Here is a 21,496-nt window from a genome sequence, read left to right on the forward strand (position 1 = left end):
CTGCGCCATATGTTCGCTTTGAAGGAATACAGTACTACTGTAAATGCCAGAAAAGTGTGCGTTGTATATGACATATTGGGTTAGGTTCTGTGAAAGGAAGGTATAGCTAGAAATATGAAGGATGTAGGCGAAGGCATCCTCCAGGTTATCAATGGAGCAATAAGCGACATCAAGTGAAAGGGGAACCCGGGGAAGAGGATAAATAAGACACAGCAAGAGAGCAGTGTGCAAGTTGCCACTGACGAATCAGATGGCCCTTAGGCCAGTTGATCCTATCCTGGTTAAGATAGGGTGGCCAGTTAAGCAAGGATCAGATGTTTGGGTTGTTCCCATTTTGTGTTAGCAATAAGATGTTCCATCTTGTGCAAACTTGGTGAACTCAGTTTTCTTCTGTGATGAAGAAGTGTTCATTTCCTTGAGGGTTATCTTGTATACGAGTAAACAGGATGCTGCGGAGGTCCTCATAGTGTTGACAGGTATATACTAGATGGTTCCAGTCTTCTATTTCACTACATGCACAGTAGGGGTTGTCAATGATTCCCATGGATGTTAATTTATGGTTTATTGATCCGTGTCCGGTAATGAGGTAGATGGTATAAAGACCAGAAGAGAACCAATTTGGAGATTTGAGAAATACGGCATTCACATAAGGTATAAATTTCTTGGTGATTGGGCTCTTGTCGGTACAGACAAAATACACCAATGCCTCCTCCTCGTGGGTAGCAGAGTTGGTAGGATCACCATCCTCCCGACACCGGGCGGGAAAAACTGGAGTTTAAGTCCAGCCGATAACGTGAGGAATTTTTATGGACCTTTTTTACAACGGGGTTGAGTTATTCGGCCTTAAGTGATGGTTTTTCATCCAGCAAACAGAAGATCGACTTTGGAACACACGTAATTTACAGCCAATATACACAGAGCAATATGGCCTCTGTCGCTGATGCTCCTAAAACTCTACTTCAACAAGAACTATAAAATTAAAATACAAGCATGCTTTTCTATTATTATTTATATAGCGCATTGATACGTAAAGTCACATTTCCCCGTGTGTATTATGTCCGTATACAGTACACTGTGCTGCCATTTTATTAGGTACACCTACCTAGTAGCGTGTTGAGCCTTCTTTAGCCTTCAAAATAGCCTGAAATTCGTCTAGGCATGGAGTGAACAAGATGCTGAAAACGTTGTGCAGGAATGAGTGCCATGCAGACAGTGTGTCACGCAGTTCCTCGAGATTCGACGGGGGTGTGGCCTGCAGCAAACAGCCCTTTCCAGCTCATCCCAAAGATGTTCAATAGGATTCAGATCCATGAACTGAGCGGGCCATTACAGCAAAGAAAAGTCATTGTCATGTTCCTGGAAACTTTCCATAGTGATTCGGGCTTTGTGCACCGGCGCATTATACTGGTGGAAGTAACCATCTGACTGAGGATAAACTGTGAACGGATGCACTTGGTCACAACGATGTTGCATTCAGACGTGAATCTATGTGTATCAATGGACCCAACGTCTGCCAAGAAAACATTCTCAGCACCATAACACTACCCCTACCACCTTGCACAGTAGTCGCCAGACATGACGGGTCCATCGATTCACGTTGCTGTCGCCAAATTCTGAGCCTTCCATCAACATGATGCACCAGGAACTTCGTCTCGTCAGACCAAGCAACTGTTTTCCAATCCTTGATAATCTAGTACTGGTGTTGCTGTGCCCACAGAAGGCATGCTCTCTTGTTCTTCATTGATGAACAAGTTACGCGATGTGGCCGTCGGTTGTTGTAGGCCATTCGCGACAAAGTGCGACTAGTGGGCCGTTGCGATATTTTGTTCTGCGCACCAAGGCTGTATTCTGACGTGATGTTCGACATTGTGGCCCGGCTCTTTGCTTGCACAATTCTAGCCATCCTCCTCTGACCTCTCTCTCATCAATAAGCGATTTTCTTCCACAGGAGTGCCGTTGAGAGGATGTTTTCTGTTCGTTGCACCATTCTCGATACACCCTTGAAACTGTGGTGCGTGATAAGTTCAGGAGAATTGCCGTTTCAGAGATGCTTTTTACAGCATGTCTTGCACCTACTACCATGCCACGTTCGAAGTCCGTTATATCACTCTTTTTCCTCATTCTTGGTACTGTTCGTACGCTTAGCTGATACTAGAAAGGTTGTTCTGCTGCATTTATATCCACAACCGTGGTCATGTGACTTGCAACGTTGGGGAACAAACCATTTGTGTGCACAGCAGGGGTGTAACTAATAAAGTGGCAGCACAGTATATGTTTAAGGGCCGATTTGCATGTCGGCGGGATGAAAACCCAGCGGAACTAGAGGAGGAAAAACCGTACTCCCTCTGCTTGCTTAAAATTGGATAACTACAGCCCCGAGTGAAGAAGCTTTTAAGAATTCCTCCAGTTTCCGACTGAATTTGAACTCTTCTCTCCGAACGAATATCAAATGACTGTATTTTATCTTTTTTACCACTTTTGGACCAAAGATATTAGCTGATTTTTCATCCAACGTTTGAAAAGTTCTAAATATAGCGATCGAACAGCTAATTCTGTTTAATTTTTTTTTCTTTTAAACTGGTACGTGAATATAACACTGTATGTAACACTCAACAAATAGCAACTTTGACCTTTCTCTATCCCTTTTACAGATTAGTGGGACGGGGACTCTCGGGAATTATGCCAAAAAGCTGCTTCTTTAAAATTACCACAGAGCTGCCAGTTCTCTAAGGAATAAATGAAATGATTTCAGAAACAAAAATAAACAATAATTAAATTTCCTAGGACATCAATCAAATCATTAAAAACAGAAAATTGACTCTTTGTTCAAGCCGTCTTTTAGAAAAGATAATGAAAGTGCAAAACGCCAACAAAATACTGACGTTTCACACTTCCATGGTTTCTTTACTTGATAATTAAGGTTATTTGTCAAATTTTGAATAAAGGAAACCAAAGATCGGAATTTCTTAAAACATATATAGTGCGTTACACTTGAATTGTCAACACGGTTAAAGGTTGGTAAAGGGCTTCATGTTTGCCACCAGTTTGTGTCTCCTGCACCTGTTTTTATCTTTTACACATTGAGTCATTTACGAGCATGAAAAAAAAATGGAACTGGTGCTTTATTTTTTTAACAAATATCTCCAGTACAGTTGAGGCAGTTAAGCCATTAAGATTAAGTTGCTACAGACAAGATCCTATTCGCAAATTTCTGTTCATCGTCGAGACACTTGAGAATTCAATTTGGGTAGACTTTCCTGAACTACAGTCAGCTTTGCATGATGATATGCCCTCGTGGATAGTTGGTAGAATCGCCATCCTGCCCACACCGGGTGGAAAAGACTTGATTTCGATTGCGTCGATGACGTGAGGAATTTTTATGGGTCTTTTTCACAACGTGGTTGAGTTAGTCGGTCTCAGGCGAGGATAGCATGGTTTTTCTCCCGGAAACTCTGTTTTTCGTCCAGCAAACAGAAAATCGACCTCCGAAAACACTCAATTTAGAGACAATATTGATTCTGGACGTCAGCTAATCTGGCGAGAGGTTGGCACACGGTATCATCCCGCAGACATCACTGAAAGGGATCGATATGGTGGTCGAGGTGTACTCGTCTAGGGAGGCGTTATCGTTGATGGACGTACACAACTCCAGATACTGGAAGGTGGTACTGCAACCGGTGCTCGCTACTATACTGAGGTAATCCTTCCACATGTGCGTCTGTTCCGAGGTGCCATTGGCCCAGAGTTAGTGTTTATGGATGATAACGCCACACCCCATCGCACTGCAGCTGTGATATGCTTTTGGAAAGTGAGGACATTATTCGTATGGATTGGCTTGCCCGTTCCACCGATCTAAATCCCATCGAACACATATGGGACTCTCTGGAGAGAGGCCTAGACACACCCACCAGAAAATGTTCACCAGCTGAAGACTGCGCTGACAGAGGAATGGACGATGTTACCGCAAGAACTTAAACAACGTTGTTCTAAGTATAGACAGGCGGTGCAAAGCCTGCATCGGCATTAGGGGGTGGCCATATCTCCTAAGGACCACCTCTTCTCAGCGGTAGTGATGTATCTGTATCATGGCAGCCAGTGCTATGTTGCATTTTTGAATAAAGTCCCTCTGTACCGTTTTGTTTCCGTTGTTGGATCTGTGTTGTTTCCTTCATTTCTGTACCTCATGAGGTTCCTTTGGTATGCATTTCCCATATCCAGGCCACTCCTATGAGAAGCTACAGGTGAAAACCTGACTGGTCCTTAAATTTTGCACACCAGTATATTATTTCCTTCATTTAAATTAAATTTTTAACTTATTTGTTCCTAATTGGAATCAAATTAAATATGAGTAAGCAATTCGAACATCCAGTTATATTTTAAGACATTGTATATCTTCTCCAGAATCATTTCCCCACTTCTTCACCAACAGGCAAATTAGGGTTTGAAATAACGCGACATCGTGCAGTACTATCCTACTAAACAGAGAGGGTTAGGTGGGGCGCCCCCTCCTGTTTCTTCGCTACTGCCCTCAATCCCTTCTTGTCCCTGCACAGAGACTTCATATCCTACACAGATGACTTCAAGCTGTTTGTTTACTCACAGGACTCGACAAGCGCCACTAAGGTCTCCAAGAATACTATCCTGAAGATCGAAGAACTTATCCAGTTCCTGAAAGCTATTAGACGGAATCTAAACCCAGAAAAGGCAACGCAAATTATGTCTCTAAGCTTCCTAGAGGCACACATCAGAAAAGTACACCAGCATCTTGCCTTGAGTATAGCTTGGAACGAACAAGTAACCTTCTGGCCCTAAATTGCTACCACCAAGAGAAAAACCTTAGGGACATTGTGGAGATCCAAACAGAAGCTCATGGTGACTTTCCGTCCTTCATCATCACTCAGTACATTGTTAAATGCGTATCAATAGACCCATATGATTCTGTGAAATGGGATTGTGCATCCAAAACTCAACATTAATGTTTCTAGAATATTTGATCTTCCATTCAGTAAAGAGCTTCCTAGTAAGGATGTTCACTCGTGTCAAAAAAAGTATCCTCTACGCTTTCGTCAGATGTATTCCTTCCCTGGAAAATACTACTCATAAAACCAACTTCTCTCTGGCGATCTCACATAAGATGGAGGTAGGCTCCACAGTGGATATTATTAAAATCCTGTAAAGATGGAAGGAATTTTACAAGATTTTTTTTTTTTGCACCGCTTTAGTCAGTCTTGGGATGAAAAATCCTCCTTCCCCTAGAAAGTCTGATTTTTTGACAGTAAGACGGGCAATACGACCATCTCAAAAACAAAATAAGAAATGATGAAGTTTTGTAAGCAATAAATAGTGTTGTTGAACGTAATCAGAACATTGCCCAGGTGTCTGTTGTCTCTATTCACCATGTGGTAGCCACTGTCTGGCGCTGGAACTTACCATGCGTATCTAGATGCACCGAAATTAGAGAGATGTTGATGCGAAAACCTAGGACTAAGACTAGCAAGGCATTTTTGCAAGCAGTCGACTATAAAAGTTCCTTGAATGATAAGCCGCATGCTTCCATCTGTGAAGGGCAAACACAGTGACCTCAATGACTAGGTGTCCGTATCCAGGCGGTTTCAAAGAGAAATTACTTTAATACCAATACTGTAGTCTGCAGGAGAGAGTGCAGTCATCATAATGACTGTAATGTCTGGAAGACACCAGAATTTGGAATCAACTTTTTTCGCTCTTTCTTTTGCCATTATGTGTCGGGTGAATAGAATATAGCAGACAATGCGTTGTATGATGGGATATCCGTTTAGAAATAGTGGCGTGATCGGTAGGAGGCCAATTAATAAGGGCCCCCTATTGACCACACTATAAGGTTGCTGCTATCAATGCGTGTCATCCGACTGTCAGTGCCCTCTATTGTTTTGAGACCGAGTTAAAGAATAACGGGACAAAAAAGTGGGCTATGGTCTCGAACGTTCCACTCCAGAAATAACAACCCGATAGGGGATGAGCAAGCCACTGACCACTGCTGGCCAGCATCCCATTTAAGTGTACTGAACTAGGCTAGTAGCACAGAGCGCAACAGCCGAACTGTCGGCACAGCAATCGTTTAGTAATGTAGAGCTCGGTCAAGGTCAAGAGAGGACGCTAACACCTACGGGCAGTGCGGTGGCACAGCAATCCAACTGCAAGAAACTGGTCTTCATACTGTGGGAGAGCACTAAAGCTTAGCAACCGCCCTGGATGTTACGGCACCTTGGACTTTGTTGAGAGATTTAACTTACCTGAAGCAGAATTCCGCGCATGTCTTACCGCAGACTCCCCGTAAGGTACAAACACCCCAGTTAGCTTTTTCTATTGAGGGCTCATCCACGTGCAAGCTTAAACTTCAAAAAAGGTCTTGCACACCCCTGAAGGGGTGGTAGACATACTTAGTCATAAAGATTTATCTCCAGTATTTCGCTGAAGCCCCCCTTTTTTTTTTTAATTTCATATGTATGTGTACAGATCCATACTGCAGACAGAAATAATAAAACGATTCTAAATGAAGAGTAATTAATCCCTTTACGAATGGAGTTTGAAAGAAAGAACTGGTCCGATTTTAATGAAATTTGGAATGACTAACAAATCTTTTTAAAAGGCCCCAAATAGAAAATCTGTCTATCGGATTCGAGTTGTTACATGCGGACGGACAGACAGATGCACGAACATGAAGACAATAGGTGCATAAAGCATATATTGTAACACCCCTAGTAAACTATTATCTTACAAAATATAACAGTTAATAAAATAAACGAATATAGTATTAATTAATTAGCATGACTTAAGACTATCACTATTTTAGTACCGAAATGAGCACATAACCTCTTCGTATGATTACTTCAGTATCGGTATTTTACTTTTATTTATTTAAAGAAGAGATGAAGGTTACCAAAGTTTTATTCAGATTATGACTGCAGTAACGGAATTTTGAAGGAGTGAGGTTGAATCTGCAGACTTAGATATGATCGTGTACAAAGGCTGTAAAGAATATCACTTTATGCAAGATGAAACGATTGGTGACTCCAAAGATTTCCGACTGTAATTGCTTAACTGTATAAACTTTTCATTAAAATATACTTTATTATGATAATTTAAATCTGTTACTGTTCAAAGGAACGTATACACATCTCAAACGTTTTCAGATTTAGGCTCTTCGTTTTCAGTACTTAATACGTTACAAATACTGGCATGGAATAGAACGAATATTCCAGTTAACGGAACAACCTTTCTTTAATAGTGGTCACTGGTGACTGGATCGGTGTTGGAGGACTCAATTTTATTATGGGTTGATTATATTAAGCTGGAATGAGGATCTTTTGATTGTGACGGGAGTTGTATGGCTGCAAATTTTTAGAAACATAATAAAAGGATAAGTCCCTTAACTACCCTCTGTCACAGCATAGAGTATTTGCCACGAAACACTCATTTGGAGAAATCTGGGTTAAAATTCAACTAAAGATCAAAGAATTCCGGTTTCCAGCTGAATTTCAGTAGGGTTTCCTTCAATTGACAAATTGTCATATTAGAACCACTAGAGAATTAAATAATCTTCCCAAGTGTAATATGTCCATAAATTGCCAGTTTTCCTGCAGAAAAATCCGAGTGCTCCAGAGCAAACCTTGCTACCCTCACCTGAGACTGGCTAACTCAGCCACGGAGTGAACAAAGCCCATAAAAAGTTCCTCACTTCATTGACGGGATTCGAACCAGGGGCCTTTACCACCTGGTGTGAAAAGCAATCTCCTCAATGTACCGAAGAATCACCAGGTCTATCTACAGAGGTCGCCCCCAGGGTTCAGTCCTTGGTCCTTTTCTGTGGAACATTGTCCTGGACGAGCTCCTTGGACTGGACATAGGTCCTGTAGCTATACAAGCCTTTGCTGATGATGTCACCATCTCCATTGAGGCTGACAGCAGAGCTTCTCTGGAAGCCAGAGGAAACTAGGCACTTCAAATCCTTCAGAATTTGGCTGCTCTACACAAGCTAAGACTCTGACCCCAAAAGACACAATCCATTCTCCTGAAGGGATCACTGCAGTCTACTAGAAACCCCACTATCAAACTTCGAGGCCAAACCATCAAGCTAGTTTCTACGTTAAAACTACTGGGAATAGTACTTGATCCTAACCTTACTTTCTCTCCGCATCTTGCACACCTCCATGCGAAAGTGAGAAACTACACTGCTCTCATTGCACGGGTGAGTCTTCGTGATTGAATCGACGCACCCTTAAGGTTCTGTGCAAATCAATCTTCCTTCCCTTCCCAATGTATAGATCTGGGATCTGGTTTCGTAGGGCAACTCTTTACAACAAAAAACGTAAACTTGGAACCATCCAGCGCACCATTCTTCTTACTATTACAAGGGCATGCTGCACAGTTAGCAACCCAGCCCTTCAGGTTCTTGCGGGCGTCCTTCCGCTTGATCTGGAGGTTATTCGAAGGGGCCTCCACTACACTACTGTCTATCCAGAGGCATAGCCACTATCCTTGGACACTCCATCAATAACCTGAATGAAATCAGGCAGGAAAAGAAACAAATTGCCATCCTACTACTTCAGACTTGGCAGGACAGATGGACTGCTACCAACAAGGGCCCAATCACCAAGAAATTTATACCTTATGTGAATACCGTATTTCCCAAGTCTCCAAATTGATTCTCTCCTGGTCTTTATACCACCTACCTCATTACCGGACACGGATCAATAAACCATAAACTAACATCCATGGGAATCACTGACAACCCCTACTGTGCATATGGTGAAATAGAAGACTGGAACCATCTAGTATATACCTGTCAACACTGAGGACCTCCGCAGCATCCTGTTTACTCGTATACAAGATAACCCTCAAGGAAATGAACACTTATTCATCACAAAAGAAAACTACTACTTTTTTTTTTTTTTTTATGAGAACCCCAAACACGAAAGGTATCAAAACCTATAGTACTTAGTACCGTGCATGGGTTGAAGGAGAAGTATGGGGAGAGGGGAGTGGGGGGGATGCCGGAAACTTTGCTCTAGAGACTAAATATGGGTTTCACCACTTCAAGCCTCCAATAAGCAAAGTGGTGGTATTTCACCGGTTGATGAAAGTCATCTACCACCTGAAAACTATGAGTTTACCAAGTTTGCAGAAGCCCTCTTCACAAGACGGAGCACCTTATTGCCAACACAAAACAGGAACACTCCAAACATCTGATCCTTACCTAACTGGCCAACCGATCTTAACCAGGATAGGATAAACTGGCCTAAGGGCCATCTGATTCGTCAGTGGCAACTTGCACACAGCTCTCTTGCTGTGTCTTATTTATCCTCCTCCCCAGGTTCCCCTTTCACCTGATGGCGCTTATTGCTCCATTGATAACCTGGAGGATGCCTTCGCCTACATCCTCCATATTTCTAGCTATACCCTCCTTTATTGAGTACACTCTGTACTTCCCCGACTCTACCTTTTTTTTTTTTTTTTTGTCTCCGTCCAGGAAGCTCTGGCGACCCTGCAGAGACAAGCCCGAGAATAATGAGCAGCCTGGCTACCTCCTAGTGGTGTGTGCGGGCAACGTGGAGTCCCACTAGGGACCCTACGGCCAAATGCCAGGACACACACAACAGAACCTAACGCAATATGTCATATACAACACACAACACTTTTCTGGCATTTACAATAGTACCCTATTTCTTCACAGCGAACATATGGCGCAGATGTGGGAAACCACAGGTGGCGCTTAACCCTAATACTATGCACACTATGTGAAAAGGAATAATTATAGTAGACGGTGCCTTTGTCAAGCGGTTCCTGTGGTTCCCAACAAATCCGTTGTTGAGTTCTCCGTGATGTATTATAACCACTGTGCTACTACACGCGTGGACTCGGATACTTGAAGAACATAATACGATAAATACCACATGAATTAGCCCACTATAACCATGCACCAACCATATTCTCTCAAACAACCAGTTAACCTCAGCCATCGATGATGTCACTAAAGCGAGACATGAATTTCTAGAATTGGAACCGAAGATTATGTCCTAATAATCCCCATCATCAACTCAAGACTTTAAAACTTTCAAGACCTGAGACATAAGTCCAATCGCAAGATAACGTTCTTACCAACTGGTCTAGATCTCAAATTATTTTACATTTCCTGCGATTATTTCTGAAACTTGGCATCTACTGAAGAAAGGATCTTCTTGAAACTTTGTGTCCGTACAAAGTTCCTCTTTTAAAGTCACGTGATCGTAATAATGGTTTTAATAAATTCTTTGTGTATTTAGAGAGAGCTCACCCTCAGTAACAGTACAAAATTTATCTTTCTTTTTCTCCCCTTTATTTCGTCATCAGAACCATTAGTGATAAGAGTTTATTACATTATACAGTTAGAGACATTTGTACCTCAACTCAATGTATATTTGCAATGGTTTTATTATCTACAAATAACGCATTTAGACAATTACAGGATAACTACAAATTACAAAAACGTGATAAAACAATAAAAGGAAAAGAGGGCGAAATTTTGACATAAAAATTCATCAGTTAATAACGAAATAACTTAATAAAAAATCATTAAAATTGCAATCTTTAATTCCTTTAGTATAAATACAATGAACCACTTTTCTGTAAATATTTTACAGCCCCTTTTCGGTACAGAGAAACTTAATCTCTCTGTACATCCTCTTTCACTTTTTATGTGAAATCTGTTTATTGATTCCTCACACAAAAAATGACAAAACCAGAATTTATTTATCGTACGAAACTGCTGTAGGGATTCAAAAATGTTCTGTCTTTATTATTATCTAAATGATACCGTGTTCATAATCACAAAGAGGTCACTACAACCTACCCTTCCTTCCTTCCTTATCCGATAAGATTAGAAAACAATTCTGCTTTGTTACTATTATCTGAGATCATAGATCAACTGCACGAATCTGGACTGGACACCCCCCCCCCTCTCCCTCTCTCTGGAAGCGGTTTAAAGAAGGGGAGGGAAGGCTTCTTTCTCCCTCTCCCATATTATAGGTACGCCTTTCTATCGCTGTTTTACAATTAGGCTATTTATGAGAATAAAGCAGGAGTACCCAGCTGAAAATCGATAAAGATCGATAAGTCAGTCGTAATGAATGAAAAAAAGAGTTTGTAATGTCGGGTTGGAATATCCAGCCAACAGCTAAACTAGGACAGGGCGAATGAAGAGATCTCCCGATGCACAATGTTTTGAAGGTGAAAGGCGATTTCGAAAGCATAAGAATTTAATGAATTTGATTTGAATTCGCTCAAGTCTGAGAAAGGCTCAAAAATGGGTAGTATAAGCTGCTTGAAGAGAATAATTAACTTTGTCACTCTTGAAAATCAAGAAAGAACTCTTATTTAATCCAAGAAGTTTAGAAGTCTGAGATATTAAGTGATCGACATGGCAAGAGAGAAAGAACCACTAATTTTTTCATTTATTTGTTTATTTCCTTTTAATGTATTTCTTTTTTCACATAGAAATTTTATAATTTTTGTTTCTGATTCCCCATCATGCTCCCGAAATTTGGCCGAACACTTCCAAAACACTATCAGCGTCCTAATACTGTTTTAGAAAAGGACTATACAAGACCCTCGCAGTTAGCACAGTGTATACAAGCATCGTCTGTCCCACATTGGGTGGAAAAGGTCCTAATTCGAATCCCAACAATAACGCGAAGAATTTTATGGAATTTTTAACTTGGCTGAGTTAGTCCAGGCGAGTGCATTTTTTTTTTATCCTCTTGGAAATTCGGGTTTTTCATCCGGCAACCAGAAAAATTTACCATCGTTGATGCCCCAAAAACCCTACAAAAACAAAAAGTCGCCGACTGACTTTATAGGGCCGGTTCGAGGTAAACGTTCCAAGTGTCCAGCAGCCTTGCGCTCTTAATAATACAAGACTAAGTTGAGCTTGAACATACCAGAAAACCTTGCCCATCAAGTATGGGTATAACCAAGCCTAATCTTGCATCTAGATGAAAACGCGTTCCTATATAAATATACTTAATGAACTGTATTTTATGATTTGAAAATCTAATATTTAAGTTTATAATTGTACTTTATGTTCTTGTTTCGTGATTGGTGCATTTCCATTAGATTTAGTGCAAATCTTCAAAAACCAAATGGGCAAGTTAAATTCTCTGGACAAATTGAGACAGAAAATAAATCTTTTTAATAGTATTTGCATCCAACAGGCCTGTTGACCTTTTCCAGAGATGAAATTATTAGTAACAAAATTGATTTAAATCAAAATGGAATCAAAATATTTTGAAAATTATTAGGAATACGGCCAATACGTTAGATATATTCATTAAAGCAGAAACATTCATTATATTTAATAAAGTTAATATATTTTACAGAGTTTATTTTTTTTTTGGGAGAACAATCTTGGGAGCAATTACCCCCATTATCCAACGCCCCTTATTCTGTGGGTATTATGTTATTAGTGACATCCTATGTATAATTGTTCTTAAAATAAGGTGGTAATGGTTGACCACTGTGAGAAATCGAAAACATCTAATGCCTGTTACCGAAGGGAAGTGAGTGTAAGTGGATTGATTGTGAGGGCTGGCCATTTTAACAGGATGTGTATAATTAAGTCTGTACTACACCTGTGATATTTGGAGGAAAGAATGGGTTGTTCAAGTGTCCTGATTAAGACGACCTGTTCCTGTCTTCTTAACACCAAAAGGGGAACAAATAGTTTAAAATGATGTGGTGACAAAAATCAATCTGCAGTTATAGACAGAATTTAATTCAAGGTTAGATTGTCTTGTAACTTCCGCAGCAGGACGTTGCCACCGGAAGTGGGGAGATAAGGCTAATTAGAACCATAGCTATATCCCCCCTCATGTTTCACTAAAGATTAAAATGCTTCGTGAATAAATTGATCTCTTTTAATCCATATCTGTATTTTATGCAAGTGATCTTTTCCTTGTATACTGTAGATGTTCCTGAGTTTGGGTGCCACCTAAACTCAGCACCATTTCCAGCTGACGTCTCCTGTATTAAATTGCTTAAATCAGTTAAAATCAAGGAATGTATAAACATGTCAAGCTTGTCAATGCAGTAGCCTGAATTATGGAGAAGGGGTAGTCTGAAGGAATTGGTGCATTTCAAACATTCCGTGTTTTTTTTTTTGACATTTGCACCCCTTTCGATCTATAGTGAAGAAACTAAGAACGCACAGCACTCAAAAAGATTCCTTTTACATTTGAAGTGCATTAGGCACTTGAAATACAAAGTGCAACACAAGCCTTGTCAATTAAGGGCCCAAACTCTCGTCTGTCTAACCGCTCGGATACATCGTCCAATATAAACATGGGATCCCATACGTTTCTTTACCCCGGGTGTGTTTAGAGCTAGCATGAGCTGAAATTAAAATAAAAATGTTTTGTTTTTCTAATCTCTGATGAAAACCGGAATTTGATTACGAAAGATACAAGAACAATCTATTTACAGATTTTGTTATGTTTTTCAGGATCAAAACTGGCTCTAGGATTCCTTGGTGAATTAACATTCGCAAGCTGAGATGGCATTATGAACTCAGTTCCGCACCTCTTCACAATACAACAGAAGAAATCAGCGCTTCTTGAACAACCATCAATGAAATTCTGCATATTTTCTGTAAAAAATTGAGTGTTCTGTGGTCCATTTTCTGTTTACTAAACGAAAAACCCGAATTTCCGGGAGAAAAAACATTCTACCCTTGCCTGAGACCGACTTACTCAGCCCCCGTTGTGAAAACGGTCCATAATTCCTCACGTCATCGACGGGACTCGAACTCAGATCTTTTCCACCCATTGTGAGGAGGATGGCAATCCTACCAACTGTGCTACCCACGAGGGCAGAAGTGAGCTACCTTTCATGGAAGCAGCAGACTCCAAAGTGTCTTTTGGAATAAAGAAAACCCTTACTTTCATCAACACGTTGAGAATAATCTTCCACCAATTAATGATTTGGGCAGCAATTAAGTCCTATTTCATTCACGCATCTCCGACGGCCAGAAAAACAATGAGCAATTATGATTTCAGTTATATGTTACGAGTTTGTGAATTCTTGAATGATGGCTTTCCAGGACTTACCAGGATTGGTACAGAATGAAAGATTACTCACTATTAAGTCATGGATCCAATTTACGTACTTACAAATTATGTCGTTTCGATATAACGTCGTTTGAATTTTAAATATGAAAAAAAAAAAACCTTTTGCCCTTTCTATCCCTTCGTGAAGAAGTATTGTAACGAATAAAATCTCAGCTACACTAGAACTCTTGTTTTTTACAACACTCTCCGCCATCCTATTATAACACTAAAGACCTGAATGACAACATGCAAGTTGTTTTCATTACAGCAAACGTTATCTCTTCGTTTTAATCGATGGACCAAGCGTGATGGAGACATTCGAAGCCAATTATGTCCGGCGGACCATACAACTGATTACCGAGGCATCCGGTGAAGACCAGCCATCAGTTCGGAAGAGGATAATAACATTATAATAGAAGTTCAAAGGCAACTCACATGAACAACGATGACTGATGTATGACTGACTAATGGAGTATGCAAATAATAAATGTTTACGTATACAGTACAATAAATACATGTGTATGTCTGTTTTAATATTGAGTTGTTTCATTTTTGTTTTTTTAAATGAATGGTTCAGTGATGGTTAAGTTGGCAAGTCCGAAACGGATTTGACCACAGCACGGAATCTTCCCTTTATAACAAAAAAAGAATTTATGTAAAAACAACATCCCATTTACGTCGATGTAAGTTTGTACTAAATAAAAAATTTAACAATTGCAATACACACACAAGCCCGAAGAATTCCTTAATTGTGTTTTTCTTAAATGACACGTCTGCAATACAAACAAGGAACTCATTCGAACAAGTAACCTCGATTTGTAATTCCCATTACTAAGAGTTCAGTCATGGGTGACGGTCACGAGAAAGAATTCCAAATAAGGAAATACGTCCTGGAGAAGACTGACCATGGGGTGGCGGTACAGATGGTCTAAATTAGGTATAGTGTAGTATTATCTCAATGACAGTAACGCTGGATGAAATGAACCAGGACGCTTGGTGCACGTGTCATGGACACGTGCACCTTGACACAATGCAACACGGAACAAATCTTCCCCGATTTCATAGTTCTAATTACATTAATAACAAGATTTACTCATCCCAGTAACATTTCGCATCAGAATGATCAATTCTCTTGCTAAGTACAGTATAAACAGTTTCATATTTCTTTAGGATTCCCTTCGATGTCAAGCATCTTTATAGTAAAGTACAATGATAAATCATGTCTTCCATAAAAGGATGAAACAATTCCGTGGCCTCTGACAGCCAGTCGTGTATGGCACGGCAGATATTTTCACCCCTGACCGAAGTGGAACACGTCATTAGTGTCAAGGGTGAGCGCTACTGATGTAACTGTGTGAAGGTTGGTTTGTTCACCTCTTTCACCTGGCAATGAGACCTTGAACAGCATTTTTGGTTCAGACCGGCTCGTTTGGTGTCACATGTCACAGCAAGCTTCAAACACTCTATATATGGTAAATGCTTGTTAGGGTTAGCTTCTTTATAGGTTACTGTGTTACTGCTAAGTTGAGTGTCGCAACTACTTGATTAATGACGCAGGAGGTGGATCCAACAGCATTCGGGGGAAAGAAGTTTTGAATTTATATATTTTCTTGTAATTCTCTTCAATGGAGTAAAGAAAGTTCTTCATTCTAAACATATTAACAAGTTGAGTAAATTGTTCACCAAAATTTCATTATGTGATGGGAAGCCGATAGGGAGAATTTATACAACTAGACTTCCTTTAAAGAGAATCGGGTCCACAGATGAAAGGCTGACCTATAAACATAAAATTCGGTACAAAAGTTCTCGAGAATATTCTAAATAAGTAGTGGAATTCGAAAAAGGACCATGGATGCTGTTCCAAATTTACAGTAATGTATCCATAGAGGAGGAGATGTGATACCGAAATCAGACCAAAAACCTTCTCTGAGCCCAACAAAAACACCCTGAAAATTGACACTTTTCCTCATTCAGTAATGCGCGAACAACCAGAACTAATAAATACATTTCTGTAAACAGAGGGTGGAGGAAACTGGAGGTTATGGAATCGCAACTGAGCTTAAAACCTTTCTAACGAGACTGACAACCACAACATACATTGAAAATTCTGTATCAAGCTGACTTTTCTTTATTGAGTTTGAACATCCGAAACATTTCCATTTATATGCAATGTGTTTCTAAAGAATATGCAAAAAGTCTTGGGCGTATTGTATAGAGTCCAAAATAAGAGGTAAAAGGTAAACAAAGACACCAGATTCTGAACGGTTATGGTCTTTGAATTTTAAATAATGGGAACTCCATACCTTTTTAAAATTCAAAACAGCCATAACTCAGTAACTGTTCAAAATCGGACATGTTTATATGACTTTATTTTCTTACTTTAGACCATACACTGCATCACAGAATTGGTCCGATCCGATTTTAATGAAAATTGGGATGGCATCCAATAAGTCTTTCTAAAAGACCGAAATTTTTGCTCACATAAAAACCACAATCACTCATACATTGTTAAAATGCAAACGTAATCAGAGTAATGGTTTCTAAATTTTTGTTATATGACGTCAGTGCATTCCAATATCTATTGAAAAATTAAATTGGAGATTCCCCATAAAAACAGTTACGTGCACTTCCCATCCATCCCCACTATGGGTGTCATTTGAGCCCTTGTAGATAAATATATTTCGCATGTCCCTTCCGTCCACTCCACCGCATTTTTACTTCTTGTCTATGGGTGGTCGTCGGTTTATCACAATTTAGTTAATTAAGGGAGTTTACCCATCTGGAACTCGTAGACTATCAATTCATTTAAGCTTTTGTAACAGTCCCTAGAGCGCTTTTCCATGTGCTGCTGTTGTAAGCGTGTGATTAAAAATTGAAATATTGTACTGGAAACTGTAAAAAGTCTTGTCTGGTACATCGTCATGAGAAATATGGATGATTTTGTTGACAGCACCGTATGAATAACGTGTGTGCGGTGAAAGTATGGACCACAAGTTAATCCAAAAAACCATATTTGATAAAAACTGTAGCAAACCTTGAAAGCTGAAGGAGATTTTTTGTGCAATAATATTGTTTGATATAAATATCCTATGAGCAAGCTTCCATCTTATGATCTTCATTCCGAGTTTTGCAATTGAATAGCTAGTGTCTTCTAGCCGCTCAGATGACTGTCTTCTAACTTCTCAGCTAATGCTGGTGTTTTCTAAAGTAGTTCTGTTCTTCCACCCATTCTTTATCCTCCTGTATTATCCAATATACCTTACATTCCACTTTACAGTTTAAAAAATTCCTGATCTGCACAAACTGCTAATCACCAGATTATTCTCCAGAGGTGAAAAAAAATCCTAAGAAACCCTTTTCCTTTTTTATACAATGTGGAAGAACAGTAATCGAAGTGGAGAGGGAGAACCCCCTCGATCAAACGAATGTGATTATTTACCTTTGAATTTTTTTTTTTTTTTTTTTTTTAAATATTATAAACAAAAAAATCTGTTCGTTTAGTAGAATTTTCCTCAGTGAATCATAAGTTAACTCCAATCGATGTAAAACACAGTCATGTCTTTCATATAGCAAAAAGGAGTCTGCTGTTTCTATATTCACCTTCTATTGCACTTAGATATCTAGACAAGATAGCATTTTCTATTAGGGATCACCCTGACTTCTAATCTCTCTTGCCATAAGCACATCACAAATATTGCTTCTTCTGCATCAAAAAAAAAAAAAAAAAAACACTGGGATTTCTTTTTCGGTCTCAGTAGTACTTTTCTTTCAAACAGCTGATTTTGTACAAATTTCAGAATACCCCAAAGAGAGCAGTCAGGTTAATCGATGACCCGTGTCTTACAACATCTCTTGCTAGCTCTATTAGTCCATCAGTTTCTTTTGCATGAATGTATTCCCATAGACGCCTTCTGAATTGGGATCTGTAATTCCACCTTTCTCCCAAACTAGGCCGAACATGTGCATCAGCTAGACAAAATTCATTTATTGTTCAACACCAAAACTCCCTGAATTAACTTTTCTTCTTCCTCGTTTACCCTTCTACTTTTGTTCTCCGGGACAAACTTCCTTCGCAAATAGTTCCGAAAATTACAATCTATAGGAATTCAAGTCTTATGACAACAAATATCTTCTGTCTTCCGAACACACATACACTGTAATTGAGTTCTACAAAATCCAATAAGCTTTTGTGAATTACAATTAAAAGAAAAATAAATAAAGGGAGAAAAGATCGAACCTTTATCTTTCGAAATGAACAGAAAGTCATCGTTTATGTTGCTGTTGTTATTTTCGCGTTAAAGCAACAAAGCCCATGAGGCATCACTGAATTGTATCTGTAGACTGCATGTATCCCATTGCCGTTGTCTGATTTGCTCCATTAACGCCCTCGTGGATAGCATAGTTGGTATAATCACTGTCCTCCCCACAGCGGGTGCAAAAGACTTGAGTTCGAATCCCGTCGATGGCGCGAGGAATTTTTTTGGGCCATTTTCACTACGTGGCTGAGTTATTCGCTGTCAGGCGTGGGTAGCTTGGTTTTTTCTCCCGGAAACTTCGTTTTTCCTTCCAGTAAAACGGAAAAATCGCATGGCTTAAGTTGCTGATGCGCCTAAAACCCTTGCTAAAACCAGCTGGACACGCAGGTACACCAAATACGATTGCATGGGGGTGAAAAGTAGTATCCCCGAATCCTACTTTTCTCTCATTTGAGGAAAACGCTAGAGAAAATCTGTCAGCAGTTTGTTAAAATATAAAGGGAAAACTATATGTTTGTACTTATGATTCAAAACCGTTGTAAACCCAGGACAAAGTGTCTTGAATGTTTTCTCTATTTAGTCCCAAGTTTTGATTCTGGGCTTTGTGCACGTTAAAAAGGAGAAGTCAGGAAACACTTAAAAAAAGTCAGGAAAACCAGTTTTAACTCTTCTGCTGTAGTACGTTGATCGCAAGATCTCAAAAACTGGTTTCTTTAAAGCGTTTGAGTTACAAAGGATGTAGTGAGGCTCTGGAAATTATGTATTTCCAACAGCCATCTGGGTTTTCTTGAACACGGTATTCCAGGAGGTAATTCAGTACGCGACATTCCACCTACTTAGAATGACATCTTCAAAATTAGATTAGAGAAGTTTTTTTTGTTTGCATTCTATAGATTAGCGATAAGCAGAAGTGGACGAAAATTTTCTTATTCCCTGCTATCTATTTCGAGTTTTCACTGAAGGCCACTATCGCCAGTGTCTAGTTAATAATAATGACACGTGCCAATTCTTAACTACCTTCCACATCACCACATCTTCCTCCCTACAGACGAACCCGGATAATCGCTTCTTGTCGCCAAGTTAGATTTTGCAAATCGGTGTCGGTTCCCTTTTACTGGCGGCCTGATTTCCCCGAAATGTCACACCGGAGGGGTTATACGGGCGTCGGCTCTTGTCATAGCTTTCATGCTAGGTCCTGACACATGGTTGTGGAGGTGGAGGCTTTCTAAGGAAAAAGGTGGATGGGAGTTACTAACATAGTCTACATATCTCTGCTTTTTCTTGGTAACACAGATGAGTAATCTATCTCTTAGTGCACAGCCAAAAATATGAAGGATAAAAGTTCAGATTCAAAGATTACATATTTTGTTTTTTTGTGTGTTTCTAAATCTAATTCTTCATGTAAAGGAACCCCGAAATTCCACTGATGTAAGAAAAGCGATTACAATCCGATGTATGTTAAGCCTAAGCTTGTAGGTAAAGCACATCAAAACTTTCATAAAAAGTCGAAACTCGCCAAGTTCGCGCTGTATTTTAATAAAGTGTTGTTTATTGTTATAGGGTTTAGGGGCATTTGCAACATTAACCAAAGTTTGCCCTGTATATTACGTTTATTAATTGCGTATGGACTGTGGTCAATTTGTCTATTTGCTGGACAAAAAAAAAACCCGAGTTTCCGAAAGAAAAGACAATGCTACCCTCCCTGATACCGACTAACTCGGCCACATTTTGAAAAGACCCATAATTCCTCGTGTCACGGACGGATTCGAACTCTGGTCTTTTCCACCCAAAGTAGGGAGGACTGATTATATCAACTTGCTATCCACGAGAGCTCAGCAACAAGCATGATATATTCTGAAAATTCAGTGGTTATAATCACCATCCTCCCACACTGGTTGGAAAAGACCTCAGTTCAAATACCTTCAATGACGCGAAGTTTTTTAACAGGCTTTTTTCAGAACGTGGTCTTGAAGGACAGATATTTTAACTGTCTTCAGGAGATATCCGAGAAGAAGTCAGGTCTGTAAGAACATGAAACGATTTATGTGGGAAAATACGCCTCCTAAAATGGATCACATGGAAATACAGACAGAGGATTTCACCTATGCAGAGAACAATAGACATGATCAAGGCCCTTAAATTAAGAAAGCTTTCCGCCATTGTACAAGAAAGGAGTTGCACGTTTTCTGAATCATCTCAGACTCTTATTTCCGGGCACTTTATCCCTGGAGAATCTGTTCCTCAATTGAGAAAAGATCTAATTCTAAAAATCGAATCCCAGCAGGCAGTAGCTGTCAAACAGTTTTCCACCTGAAAAAATGCCAGAGTAGTTAGCATAGTGGTTATATATTCCCACCACCTGTGGAAAAGACTGTTTAAAACCCGCCAATCGCGTAAGGAATTTTAATAAGCTTTTCACAACATGATTGAGTTAGTCTGTTTCTGACGAGGGTCGCATAGTTTTCTCCAACGGAATGTCGACTTTTGGGGGAGGGGGTCCAGCAAAGAGAAACCAACCGAAGAATACACGCAATTACAGATACAGTCTGTTGAAGCTGGAATCGTTGAGAACTGGCACGATAAGTCCATGGACTCATGCTATTTTCGTCTATTCTGGTCCTCTTAACAGCGTTAAACAACAGGGTTTCGTCAACGTTTTTCCAATAATCCACTGTCCAGTTTTGTTGGATTTTGAGCCCACTATAACCGTACCTTCTTGTTTTTTGTTGACAGGAGTGGTACACGGTTCGTTCGTCGGCTGCTGTACCCCATCCATAACAGGGCATGACAAATTTACGCTCTCAAAAAAAAACAGCCCCTTTGGTTACCGTTGTTGTTTGATTGACTGTAGCCTTTGTTGCCCTGCAAAAGTTTTCTCCGCATAAATTAGCCTCTCGCAACAACGAGCTGTTTTCGACCACCAGATCGCTAACAACCATCTTTTGGTCCGCTCCTTAATTTTCTTTGGTGCTTACCACACCATCATCACAAACCAGTCCACTTTCCTCAATAGCATCCTCAGAGGTGGAAGATTCAGCAAAGAGTTAGATTCCATCACTAAATGCTTGATGACAATTTATTCCCTTTGTGGATAAGAACAGAAAATTATATTAAACAATACAG

This window comes from Mastigoproctus giganteus, chromosome 10, assembly GCF_048544385.1.
Source record: "Mastigoproctus giganteus isolate SK-2022 chromosome 10, ASM4854438v1, whole genome shotgun sequence".
In the NCBI taxonomy this organism is placed as follows: domain Eukaryota; kingdom Metazoa; phylum Arthropoda; class Arachnida; order Uropygi; family Thelyphonidae; genus Mastigoproctus; species Mastigoproctus giganteus.